This window comes from Panulirus ornatus, chromosome 4 (assembly GCF_036320965.1).
Source record: "Panulirus ornatus isolate Po-2019 chromosome 4, ASM3632096v1, whole genome shotgun sequence".
Classification (NCBI taxonomy): Eukaryota; Metazoa; Arthropoda; class Malacostraca; order Decapoda; family Palinuridae; genus Panulirus; species Panulirus ornatus.
In genome coordinates this window covers 2156421-2171210 of record NC_092227.1, presented here as the reverse complement: position 1 = coordinate 2171210, position 14790 = coordinate 2156421, and the positions used below count along the sequence as shown (strand labels likewise).

The following is a 14790-nucleotide window of genomic DNA, read 5'->3' as shown; positions in this document are numbered from 1 at the left end:
TGGTCTCCCTTGCGACAAAACCTTCAGTAGACCAAGAGAAAGTTGGTAAACCATTACTGCACTGTTGTAGAAGGTCGGTGATCCGAGGTATGTTGTGTGTTATAGTAAGGTTGTTGTCTCTGCTGGTTCCCGTTGTGCATAATGAGGTTCAACCTCTGCATTTCTCGACTCAGTGTTTCTCTTAATGATCTACCTGAGAGCTCTCCTCGTCAACCTGGTAGGCAGGTGGTAATTTGGTTTCAGCGAAACACCTTGTGGGTGATGCCGACTGATGATGATGGTCGCAAGAAAGTTTTCGTTTGGGGAGGAACTTTTTCACCGACTTGAACTTGGTTAGATCTTCTTTGACTTCATGATGGAGGAGATATCAGTATGAACGTTTTCTGTTCAGTTATTGAAATATGTCCTCAAAAACCTTGTACATTGAAGGGCATTTACTGTCTGCATTTGGATCTGAAGACATCCAATGGTAAACGCACACGAGAGATATATCTTAGAATTTCCTTCGGTATCAATTGACTGACATACAGTGAACCGCACTGCCACAGTCACTGGTATATGTCAAATAAATTGAGTAAGAATACGTTCTAGAAATGCATACTTGTCCCTCCCGTCAGCCACTGGCTCGTATATCCTCAAGATCCGGAGACCAACACCCGACTGTGGCTATATATATATATATATATATATATATATATATATATATATATATATATATATATAACACAACTTCCCTTTGGCCGCCTTATCTATACCCTGGCGTGCCACACCTTGACATAATGGCCTCGTATATATCGCTGAGTGGTCCTATAGTATGGCTACAACAACGATTTACCAGACCCAACATTTTAAGTTGACACAGCGCAGGCTAAAGAATTGCACTCCGTCACTGTCTGTATAGTGGGATGACCTGACCCCTACCCACAGAATGGGTCACCTGACCCCACCTATAATGGGATGACCTGATCCCCTACCCATAGAATGGGTCACCTGACCCCAACCCATAGTGGGATGACCTAACCCAAGAGGTATTGAGGCATAGTATGTAACTTCATAACAAAATGAAGTTCAGTAGGGCGTTCATCACACGTGATACACAAAGGAACGAGAGGAGGAAATTAAGAAGACAGACAACACAGATACTGTTATGGCCCGCCACTGATCGTTTCCCTTATTGGCCAGACGTTCTTAAGTATTGCATCACGAAGTCTTCGTTTCACAAGATATTGATTATGAAATTGAAAGGAATGAATGATATAAAGGGTCATTAATGAAGCTCTTTGGAAGCCAGATGACTCGGACTGTTCCCAACACTGATGTCAAATAAGAGTTGTGGTTACTGGAAGTTCATTATGTTTCCAGGAGGAAAAAAAAAAGAAATGAGAGGAGAGGAAGGACAAAGCACAGAGGGAACTCCATCCGTAATGGAAAACTGTCACACACACACAAGTATTTTGGTAACGGAAAGAGAAAAGGTTCAGCAAATAGTAAAATGAAATATACTACAGGAAGGAAGCTTAGCAAGAAAGGTTTCATGTCAGGTTTTCACAAAGTCTTTTGAAATCTCGAAGGAAGCAATGACATTCGTCTTGAGTTAGTAAAGGTTGTCAGAGTTGTGAGTAATGGGGGTAAAGAGGAACTCCATCAGAGCAGCCAGGGCAGGGATCCTACTACGTAAGTGCCTGAGGAAAGTTCCAGTCTCTCAAGATAATTGAAAACTATCGTATGATTCAGAAATGTCTGACGTGAGCGATATTGCTTTGAACACTGACTGAGACAAGAACATCACCTTTTTAAGGGATTATCTTAAATATTTTGTGAACTTTGAGATGAGGGAGCAGCTGAACGGTCGACAGTAAAATATTTGAAAGCCTCTTGAGGGAAGAGAACTAAGTCTGGGATGTATATCCTCAGAGCATAAGAGGAAATGCCAGCCGAAGTGAATGTTCTTATGGGATTTACCTGCTGGACAGAAGACGACGATCCTCCGTGTACACAGGATTTAAGAGACGGTGTGTGTGTGTGTGTATATATATATATATATATATATATATATATATATATATATATACATATATATATATATATATATATATGTATTGTTTGTGTGTGTAAACTATTTTCCAATATATACTGAGAATCGAACTTAGGACCATCCATCTGTGTGGCAGCCAGGTAGCCTAGCACCCAAGGCCACAATGAGTCACCTAAATCGAAAGGGCGAGCAACGGAACGCCCCAGAGCAGAAAGTTGTTGCTAAAAAAAAGGTTGTGTTGAGGGAGGATGTGGCCACGCGGGAAGATCATTAAAGAACGAGGCTTTGTGTAAGGCGTGTGGCACGACATGTTAGGCGGATCAAAGACACGGCGGCGCTCCAGTAATAAAAGGAAGGCTGTTTACTGGGAGAGAAATGTATAAAGGGTCGAGAAGTGGTGCATGAGAGCACCTTCTCGCCTCCCTCCGTCCACTTCCTCCCGTCCCTACGTGCACTTCCTCCCGCCCTTCCGTACATTTCACTTGTTTGAGACTTCCTCTAACATCATATAAAACATCACATCAAACTCTCTCCCTATAATGCACAAATGATAATGACACACTCAGGTACAAAAATACATAAACTCATAAAGAAATAGTCACACACACACACACACACACACACACACACACACACACACACACACACACAAACACCAGTGTCCTCATCAAGGATACAGTCTCCAGCTCATTATGGATGAGGAAATGAAAGCTATTCCGCTGAGCTGCCAGTTAGGTAGCTGCTTGTATGTACCAGGAACACTGGGCCGTTCCCTAGCCTGGGGTACCAGGACAACTGGCCCGTTCCATAACCTGTATATATGTACATACCAGGGGCAGCAACTTAGTCCGTAGCCTTCCTCCCGTCCAGTGGTGTAGCTAGGGTATGGCAGGTAGGGCAGGTGCCCTGGGCGCCACTTGAAGGGGGGCGCCACTCAACAGGTTTTTTTTTTGACACATGCTCCCCGACTGACATTTTTTACGGTTCGATTTTATGAGATAAAAAAGATACTCTCCTACTTTTCAACTAGAGTAATATTTTGCTACTATCAGTTGCATTACTTCTTGTACATTGCAATTTTCATCATATAAGTCTTTCGGTCTTTAAGAGTTTATATAGGTTCCAGTTTGGCCTACCTCTTCAACAGTTTATAATTACACTGTATATATTTTTGTATACATCCGCTGTATGTACATTTTTGATCAAGCCAGGGGTGCAATTTCAGTGCCTGCCATGGGCGCAATTTCCTCTAGATACGCCCCTGCTCCTGTCCTCTCTAAAATAGACCAGTTACACATGTCTGTTCCAGCTGACGTACGTTTTCTTTTATGACTTTCTTTATTCCAGCCGCTTTTCGAGCTAACCTTGAAATTTATCTCTTTATCTCCAGAGCTTTCTTCTACTGAGACATAAATATTTATTCTTATAAGCTTTAGAGACAGCGTTGTTATGTGGGAAAGAAAATATTCCAGGGGCAGGGGAGAGAGAGGCGGGGGAAAAAGGAAATTCATGCATCGTAAAAGGCAATATTGACGGTATGAATATAAATATGATTCCTCCAGGTGGCAGATATACTGAAGAGAAAGCATCAAGGGTTTTACCAGAAGGAGAAGATGGTTAAGAATGAGAGATCATATCTGGGGAAGATGGTAGTGCTGCACACACACACACACACACACACACACACACACACACAGTCATTAGCACACTGAGGTATCCAGGTTATCATTATTCATTACAATGATCATCAAGATATCTTTTTTTATTCACTTGTCCGGGTATCTTCCTCGTATGGCATCTTACACGTATAGATCTCTTTTTCTGATCATCGGGTATTCAAAACCAAGGCAGTGAAGTTCAAGGTTTCCAAACCCAGAGAAGTAAGGACTCCGAATTCTGTATGAAAAACGTTGTTTTAAGAAACCGTTTCTTGCGTTAAAAACGTTTATAAGAAGTCGTCATCAGCTGACGTCCTGAGGGAGACGACTCCAAGGCGTCAGCGGGAAGTCTGCAGGTGAGATGTATCACGGAATATGTCGGGTGAAGATGAGGGACATCTTGACGCTTCCAGCATCACACTTTCTCTCTCAAACTTTTCGAGCAACTTCCAGGAAATTGTGTGAGTTAGTTGGGTCTAAGTTAATGTGGGATCCGCCCGCCCCACACCACATCACACCACACCATACCACACCACACCGCACCATACAACAGCACACCACACCATACTACGCCACACAACACACCACACCACACCACACCAAACAACAGCACACCACACCATACTACGCCACACAACACCACACCACACCACACCACACCACACAACACCACACCACACCATACTACGCCACACAACACCACACCACACCATACTACGCCACACAACACCACACCACACCATACTACGCCACACAACACCACACCACACCATACTACGCCACACAACACCACACCCACACCACACCACACCACACCATACCATACCACGCCATACAACTCAACACCACACCACACCACACCACACCACACCACACCACACCACACCACACATGCCCGATCTTGTTCAAAGATGGTCACGGAGAGTTCTTTGTTACAATGAAATAAACTGACTAAGGTCGAAGAAGTCCACAACCACCATCCCAGCACACACACACACACACACACACACACACACACACACACACAGAGCAGCTGGTCCGGTACACAAGTGTGGTGGTCAGAATCAGCGGTGAACGTCAAGGTCAACTTCTGGTTCCCCTCACTTCTTGATTAGCGTCTCTTGAGAAGTGTTTCTCACCTTGACCTTCAATAGTGACCCTACGGTGACCTTCTTGTTCTGGTCCCTCATTGATCACATACATTTTACCCTCCCTGTAAACTGCATCCATGTACCCCTTCCTGTAGACTGCATTCATGTTACCCTCCCTGTAAACTGTAGACATTTTATCCTCCCTGTAAGATGTATCCATTTCACCCTTCTGTAAACTATATACATTTACACTCTCTCTCTCTCAATTGTATATATTCTATCCTCCCTGTAAGCTGTATCCATGTCACTCTTCCTGTAAACTGCATACTATTCTCCCTGTAAATTGTATCTATTTCACCTTCCCTGTAATTTATATACAATTCATCCTCCCTCTAGATACTATACATTTCACCCTTCCTGTAAACTGTATACACTTCACCCTCCCACTTAGAATTTCCCTCTCAGTCCTTGGCAAACCTCCTGATGTGTGCCATGTGGACGGCGCTGCTCTGTCGAAAAACTTCAGTGGATGGGGTGTTATTGGTGTGGATGTCGGGCTGCAGGTTGGGCAGGGAGATGGATGGTGCAGGGAAAACTGAAGGGGATAAAGGTCACCAAGAGAAAATTTGTTGGGGATATCGTAAGGAATATCAATCCTGGAGGAAAAATACTGAAAACTACATTGGATATACATCCCAGCGAGAGTAAAAAAAGATATAGTTGGAAAAGTAAACGACTAATGTGTCCTGGTCGGAATATTGAAAGAAATGTTCACAAAAATGTGCAGCAGATATAGGAAAATATAAGTTAAATACCTCATACAAAAACGAGGATAACAGGACACAAAACCTGTTTATCATTATATCATTTCGTGGTAACTAAGCCAGTGTTACTAGAGCAGAGGAGCGACCCCAGAGATGGCATTGGAAAGTAACGAAATACTCGATTATATGATATATATATAATGAATCTACAAAACCCGGTTTGTGTAAGGTAAGTCGGGCCTTTTCCAGCTTTTCTTTCCGAAGTGTATTAACTATCATTATCTGGGTAGGTTACCCTCGATATATCTGTTACTCTGTATTGTCTGTAAGTCTCATAGTTGATTTTTGTATGTGGTGTAGAGGGAGGGAGGAATCCATGTACTCCCTGGGAAGGGAGGAGCTAGTTACTCTCCGTCGGGTGTTCCCTCTCCCATCGTCAGGCCTGGCCTACACCAAGGAATGTTCCTCCCTCCCAGCTTGGCTACCCTCTAGACAATGACTGGCAAGGGAGTTAGTGGAATATTTTTCTTTTCTCTCAAATCTATTTTTCTTACATTTCCTTCGTCTTTGGAATACTTAGACATCACATTCATGTCTTCATAACTGGGGTTCCAACGTTCACAAGAGAGAGGATCACGTGGCCCTGACCACTTAGGTGAGGGTACCCAGCCCAGAACATCAGCTTTGTCCCAACACATCCCGTCACCAGTCGCGTCTCTTGCGGCAGTGAGCCCAGCGCTCCGGGTCTGTTTGGTCCATAACCATGTGAACCCACCACCAGAACACCTGCCTCTGGATAAAGCACTTATCTCGAGCCCCATCCGCCAGTCTGGCAACAGTCTCGTTCTTCCTTTGGTGATATAATGTCAAAAGACTTCATCAAACGCGGGCGTCACGCTGATCACGTCCTCCTGAAGTCCACCCACAAGGCCGAGTGTGATCCCCAGGGAATCCCTCCTGTCTGATCTCTTCCTTCCCTCCTCCTCCTCCTCCTCCTCCTCCTGCTACTACGACCACGCGAGTAATGCAGTGTCTCTCTGACGACTCACTTCAGACCACCTACATCCCCAGTTTCCGCCACTCGCATCCCAATGACACCAATTAAAGCCTAGGTTTTAAGTGATTATATTTTTCTGTCTCTCTCGGAGCCAGCTTTTACCTATTGTCTGTACTGCTCTTATCATGTCATTAGTTAAGTACACTTTAACCAGCTTCTGTCTGGTTTGGTATAGTCTGCTCTGATCTCACTCTCAGTCTAGGCGACAACCTCTTCCACGCAGTCAGTGTTTCGAGCTCTCCTGAAGAAAAAGGATCTCAAGATCTTCCACATCTGCGTCCTCAGGTTCTGCGCCAGTCTGACTATCTTCGAGGTGCTCTAAGGCTGTCTTGAGTCCACAGGAGGTTCCTCCCCTCCATTGCCAAGTGGCTGAGGGGCCCGTTCCTTCTCCGTAACCGCAGTGTTTTCTTTTCTGAAGGAAGGTCCTTCCTTTTCTTACCAAGTGGCTCAAGACCCCACCACCACCACCACCACCACCACTCGCCACTAACCACGGTGGCGATAGACCAGATACACTTGCTCAGTCTTCCACTTCAGATCTTTGGAATCTTATCACTTACTCTTCCATCTCTGCTGCAAATGTGATCCACATAAAAAAATGAGGAAGAAAATTGTATTTCCCCAACGCGACCCGAGCTAGATGCCCTGCCTTCCCTCTAGTGTTCATAGTCCTTACTACAGATTATCACACAAAATAAACCTATGCCATGTAAACACAGAAGACTTAATTACGTTTAAAGACATTACCTTCTCGACGTTAAATCACATTACACTCTCGACCGTAATAGTAGGTGGGGATAACAGTGTAAGCCAATCTATTTTTTCTTTCCTGTTTTTCATGAAACCAACAGTAGAAAAAAAAGGCGTGTGTGTGTGTGTGTGTGTGTGTGTGTGTGTGTGTGTGGACATTTTGATGAGGAATAATAATCTAATAATCTTTCCTGTTATTCCTGTCTTCATTTCCCGCCAGTCAGTCAAACTTTCCTACATAAATCCTCCAGCCAAGCCTCCCTAAGTCCCCTGGTGGTTTATCTCTCCTTACCAAGACCTGTGCTCCAGCAGGATCACGATGAAAGATCCTACTATATCCTTAGTTTGAGAAAGGATCCACTATAGAGTGTCTTCCTCCTCCTCCTCCTCCTCCTCTTCCTCCTCCTCTCTTCTTCTTCTTCTTCTTCCTCTTCCTCCTCCTCCTCCTCCCCAGTCTTTTTATTTTCTAGCATTTTCCACTTGTTAAAAGCATGTCACCATCCAATCCATCACCCAAATTACTTGATCTCTCTCTCTCTCTCTCTCTCTCTCTCTCTCTCTCTCTCTCTCTCTCTCTCTCTCTCTCTCTCTCTCTCTCTCTCTCTCTCTCTCTCTCTCCCTACACAGCAGCCTCTTCACATCCCTCATGTCTGCTGTCAACGAGAGTAATGAAAGTTGCCCCCAAATAAACGCCTTCCCCTGACGCTTGAAGACGAGCAAGATTTCAGACATGATGAAATCTTCACCTGATGACACAACTTCAGCAAATCTTTCAGAGTCGCTTCACTTTCCTGAGGACCTTACATGACATCAGGGACTTCGTCTCTTCACAAGTGGCGCCCTCGACATTTACCTGAAAAGAATAGTCTTTCTGTTTTCTGGTGGCGTTCGTCTGGTTATGATGGCAAATACAACGCGTTCCCGTCACTACTGGCGCTTCCCATGTAACACCCCGTAACGCCACACGCTCGCATCACACTATCACATAACACCTGCAAATGGCGTTAGCGTTCTAAACACTTCCTCTCTCATTGCATTACTGTTATCCATGAAAGAATCATCTTAACTATTTCGTTCGATCTCTACATAGATTTTCCATTTTTTCCTTGTAGCCATTCCCAGAGTAGAAGTCGCATCACAGGAGAGAAAAATAGAGTATATTATCCCACATCGATAAGAATGTCTTCAAAGCATGAGGTATTTATGGTTCAAATCTTTACACCAGATGACGTTTCCTGGGAGCATCTGAGAGACGGGGTAAGAGGGGCCTTTAGGGCTGGGGATTCGAGGTGGTTTCCATGAGGCAAGAGGACCTGGAGGGAGGAGGAGCTCCTGGAAGATAGGGGGTTTGGACGTTACCGTCTCCACCTCACAACTCATGTACCAACAGGTAGGTCTCCCGCATCATATCTTCAATCCTCTTCAAGACACACTCTTACCAGAAATATTTTCCACTGGATGGTAATTAGATGATTCAACTTTAGGAAGCATGTTTCAAAGTGTGTGACGTTATATCATCTGATGACTGGTACATTGATGAAGACTTTGGTGTTGCCCCGAGAACATATGGGTGGGAGCCATGAGCTGGGAGACGACGCTACTGCCGTGAGATGGGTGGGAGCCATGAGCTGGGAGACGACGCTACTGCCGTGAGATGGGTGGGAGCCATGAGCTGGGAGACGACGCCACTGCCGTGAGATGGGTGGGAGCCATGAGCTGGGAGACGACGCCACTGCCGTGAGCTCTTGTGATGGGAGACGACCTGCTGACCTGCCTCACCAGTACACCTGCTGACCTGCCTCACCAGTACACCTGCTGACTTGCCTCACCAGTACACTTGCTGACCTGCCTCACCAGTACACCTGCTGACCTGCCTCACCAGTACACCTGCTGGCCTGCCTCACCAGTACACCTGCTGGCCTGCCTCACCAGTACACCTGCTGACCTGCCTCACCAGTACACCTGCTGGCCTGCCTCACCAGTACACCTGCTGACCTGCCTCACCAGTACACCTGCTGGCCTGCCTCACCAGTACACCTGCTGACCTGCCTCACCAGTACACCTGCTGGCCTGCCTCACCAGTACACCTGCTGGCCTGCCTCACCAGTACACTTGCTGACCTGCCTCACCAGTACACCTGCTGGCCTGCCTCACCAGTACACCTGCTGACCTGCCTCACCAGTACACCTGCTGACTTGCCTCACCAGTACACCTGCTGGCCTGCCTCACCAGTACACCTGCTGACCTGCCTCACCAGTACACCTGCTGGCCTGCCTCACCAGTACACCTGCTGGCCTGCCTCACCAGTACACCTGCTGACCTGCCTCACCAGTACACCTGCTGGCCTGCCTCACCAGTACACCTGCTGACCTGCCTCACCAGTACACCTGCTGACCTGCCTCACCAGTACACCTGCTGGCCTGCCTCACCAGTACACCTGCTGACCTGCCTCACCAGTACACCTGCTGACCTGCCTCACCAGTACACTTGCTGACCTGCCTCACCAGTACACCTGCTGACTTGCCTCACCAGTACACTTGCTGACCTGCCTCACCAGTACACCTGCTGACCTGCCTCACCACTGCTGATACTGACCAGGTATCTAGTGCCTGGTTCTCGTCAGATCGTCTGGTGATGTGATAGTTCATCATTCCTCTGTTCCTGTCTGGCGTGTAGCCTTAAGACTTCAGGAGCTACATAAAAGAGGTTCTGGGATGGTGTATGTATATATATATAATTTCTGCATTTCTGTATGCATAAGATAGGTGGTAAACTCTCTTCACCTTAAGTTACTCTGGTTCCCAGCACAAAACACACTCACCTATCACCTTTTTCTCTCATGCTCCCTTCACTTTTATCCACACTTGCTCTCACTGTCAGTCCACACTCATTTCTACTCTGATTGCTCACTTTCACCCACATCCTCACGCTATCATCCCTCACAGACCGCAACACATCTTTAAGGAAGATAAATGGATCTCTCTCTCTCTCTCTCTCTCTCTCTCTCTCTCTCTCTCTCTCTCTCTCTCTCTCTCTCTCTCTCTCTCTCTCTCTCTCTCCACACGACCTTATCTTTTTTTAATCCACATTTTTCTTTTAATCCACAAAGATTTTTTCATTCCACCAAACACACATCAGCTATTCAGGCGATGAGACTCTGAGAAATTCTCCCGTAAATTGTTCGACGTCTGGTGCAAACATGTGGCTAAATCCACTCAAACAACAACAACAACTACAACAACAACAGCAACTACAACAAGAACACAAGGATAAACGGAATGAAAAATTCCCATCTCGGTGCCATCTATTTCCGTTATGGGGAAACTTTGTGCATACATCTGTCCCACTGGAAAGATTAAACGCGTGAATCACAGTTTACATTACCGCCAGAGTTCAGGTGCGGGAGCCTGGACGCCACTGAATCGCCCTGTTGGTGCGAGAGAAAGTGTGGCTCTTTATCCGTGTGAAATTATCGCCATAACGAAACTTCCCAGGTGAGGTAGGCACATCAACCTTGATGAATTATGCTCATGAGGCTGGAGGACTGGCCTGTGTCTTGCACGTGCGTGCATCGTCATGGTCGCCAGGGCAACCAACGACGCCATAAAGATCGCTATGGCAGCCAGGGGCGCTGTGGGTCCCATCTCGGAAACCACTGGCACTACTACACTGACCATTCATCGCATATATATGTTGTGCATTCCCGACTACATGGAACATGGGAGGGACGGATAGCAGGAGATCTGTTGGTCCATAATGAAGTTACATGTAAAAGAATAAATTTGATAATCACAGCAGAAGAGACATGACGGCAGGGCAGAAGGCACCTCCTCATCAACCACCGCTCCCTCCGGCTCACCTGCCTGCAGGAAAAACATGCATGAAAAGAACAATGCCATGTCGTAATGTGGAAGGATACGTGCATGACAAATTTATATAGGAAACTGTGGACTGGAAATGGTTTGTCTTCAGGACCGTGAGACCCTGCAGGAGAAGGGGATGACCAAATAATGTAGACCTACAAGAACCTTAGACACTCCACATATCGATCTCTACATATTACCCCACGGTCGACGTAGATGGTATGACCACATACTTCGCTGGCATTCGACACTTATGATGACTGACCTCATGACATACCTAACACTCGACATCATCCGGCATAATGCAACTAACGACAACTTATCCGACAGAATTCGAGACTATAACACAGACGTAAGCATACTGGCTGTGCCTGATGTGTGAAGCTGTACACACCAGCGTGAAGACATCACAACTTACAACCTACATCTACTGCGCGAGTCTTATACTGGCGCCCAGACAACCACAGGAGGCGTTGGACCCACCTACGAGCCATTACAAGCTGTGACAGGTCGTCCTGTTGACGAATGGTCGTTAGAGCGTCGTGATTAACGATTCTTGTTATTTCTCGAGAGCGGAGGGGAGAGAGTGTTGTGGGAGAGGAGGTGTTGGAGAGGGTGTTGGAGAGTGTGGTGGGAGAGGAAGTCTGACAAAGGAGGCCATAAGGATTGTAGTAAGACTGAGGGAGAGGTGAGGTGAAGGAGGACTGCTTCTTCGTGTTAGATGAGGTAGCGCCAGGAACAGACGAAGAAATGGCCACATCCGCTCACATCCATTCCCTAGCTGTCATGTGCAATGCATCGAAACCACTGCTCCCTATCCACATCCAGGCCCCACAGACCTTTCTTACCAAGAACCACTTGTCTCTCTTGTAATGGCAACAATAGATCACTGGTCGCCAAGTGCTTTTGATGCCATCGCTTGGATTCTCTCTCTCTCTCTCTCTCTCTCTCTCTCTCTCTCTCTCTCTCTCTCTCTCTCTCTCTCTCTCTCTCTCTCTTCTCTCTCTCTCTCTCTCATCCATGGAAAAACTATTGGAAAATTCCGCTGCCGTTCAATACAGTTCGTTCGGGTGGACGTATGTGCACCATTACTCGCGTGAATTGATAGCGTCATGTCCCGCCCCCTCTTGGTGATCACGACATAAACACAGGCTTGATATAACGGCTGGTAATATTCACGGGGATCAAGCACCAAATGTAATTTTCAACCTTTAAAATGCCAGGTTGGTCTTCCCCTGAACATAAATATTCAGTGGCGTCCAACCATCCGAAATCGAGCTTGAGCAGAAATCTTTCAACTCACAGCTCAACAAATGCTTTGATCTTTTACGAAATTAACCAAATTTGGATTTGACGATTCCTGAAATACAAAGCTAATGCCACTGTGAAATGCGTAAAAGTATGCGTCCTTGTTTCGCCGTTAGCGTCAATATCTTCCCACAGTGTTTGAATTGACGATCCTAGAGGGCGATTGTCTTTTGTTTTCGGCGGCCATCTTGCTTATGGAAATTGCGTTAGGGCTCAGTGATGAAATGTTTTGAGAATGGAGGGGTCAAACTCTTTAGAAAACGTTTGGGTAACGAGGTTGAATATGCAGAAGAGGATTCTGGGAATAGGTGAGTAAAGGAACATGAGGATGAACGTGAGGGGGTTAGAAACAATGCGAGAAAAGAGGTTTGTTCATAGAGGGAATGGGAGTGATCGAACGTGTGAGGAACATTTGGTTACTATGGTGAAGATAAAGCCAGCCAACCAGCCATGTCGGGACCACATACCTCAAGGGAAGTAACGCGCACGTTAATGTGTATCAGATATGACGAAGAGTACTTACCCGGCGCTGCAACGGAGAAAGTAATGGCTTGCATGGAAATGTTTTGCGTTGATTTAGAAAAAAGCAGAACTTTTATTTGTTTCGATAAACTAATTGCTAAATGAACAATGACTGTAACCCGTGATAAGTTAATGTAATGTGTAAGGCTTGTGGAAAGTGGCCTTGTGGTGGTGACCTTAAACGGCGGAGGGTTAAAACTCTGACCCTGAAGTACCATCACAAAATATGAAGCGTAGGAGATGCAGTGGTTCAGCCGGGAGAGAATAACCAGCTCTTGATCCGTGCTATTACATCGCTTTTCCCTGAGATTTTTCGTGACTCGAAAAACTGTTGGAGAGAAACATTGAGCCCGTCAAGGGAGATGATTTTTCTAAGTTATCCGCGGACGTGGTACAGCGCTTCACAAGGCAGATGTGGTGTTCACAAGCGTTTGTGTTACGACGCAAGCGCTTGCAATACACGTTTGCGTCTGTGTTGCGGGGTAAGCGTCTGGCTTGCATGTGTACGTGTGTAATGATGCAGGTGTGAGGGTGGCATCTGCCTGTGTCCCCCGTCTCGATGTTTTACTGTTTTCTAAGACCACCTCTCCATCCCATCTCACTGCTGTGGGGGCTAATATGTCATCCACTGTGAAAAGAGTTTGGCACTTGTCATTCAGTTCCTTACATATCTTTATTACTCCCTGTAAAACTCTCCCCTTTGAATACTCTACCCTTAATAGCTGCTCCCTAACTGACAAGTTACTCCTGACGAAGTTGTGGAAAAGTTTTGAATTGACTTCTGCCTCGTCCAAGATAGTCTTGAGGATCCGAAGTCCCCACAGGCAGCTGCTTTAAAGTTGCAATCCTCCAGTATCAGTATCTCATCATCTGAGAAGTGTTTGTGTTATTATCTCACGTACAATCCTTATTGTTCCTTCATTATTTCATCTCCAATATTTGTTCCGATTCCTTAAGGTTCTTTGGAGGATCATATATGATGAACACCACTTCCTCCCCACAGTGACTCGACCCGTAATGAATTATCTACTCATGATATACAATCTACTCATAAGATATTATTTGCCCATAATGTATTATTTAACAGTAATTCAAAGAACTTAAACTTTTCTCTTATGAATAGAGTCAATCCTCCTCCTCCTTTATTTTCTCTCTCACTCCTTATAGCCATGTATCTCTCAAGACAGAACAGGGGGATATAATCTCTTTCATCAGTTTAGTCTCCACAACTTCCGACATTTTGCCGAGCTTGATCCTTAGCTTCTAGCTCCTTACCCCTAACTATGGGGACTAGGCCATCTGCATTCGTCCCTTACATAACATTACCAGCCTCTCTACGCTACTGGCGCAGCTTCTCTTTCCTCTTGCCTCATTTGGTGTCTCCGGTTTTTTATGCCTCTCCTCCCTTAGTCTATCACTTTTCATGAATCCCCTGCTGAACTGAAACCTGTTCTGAAGCTTCTCATCCTGCCTACGTACCTCCAGGCTAGATGACTCCAGACTGAACGTAATCATACCCTGGTCGTCTCTTTATCTTCTTCTTTCTGTTATTACAGAAACTTCGTCCAGTATTTGTCGTCTCCAGTACTCTTGCAATTAGAATTTCTGCTTTTCTTACCCTTTCTTATTTTAGAAATATGGTCCTCCTCCACTCCAAGCAGTATCATTAATTTAGATATACCATCCCTCTGCTTTACTGGTCTTTCTCCTGAATCCTCAAGTGTTGAGTCGTCAACCACTGT

General features: G+C 45.7%; 1 long non-coding RNA gene across 2 annotated transcripts in view; it reads left to right on the top strand.

The window, feature by feature from the left end:
* Positions 1–14790, top strand: part of LOC139765080 (uncharacterized) — a 50511-nt gene that overhangs the window by 14635 nt on the left and 21086 nt on the right. For both annotated transcript variants that reach the window (XR_011716565.1, XR_011716564.1), the window contains exon 2: positions 8581–8745. This is a non-coding gene — a long non-coding RNA (uncharacterized lncRNA). The remainder of the gene's footprint in view (positions 1–8580; positions 8746–14790) is intronic.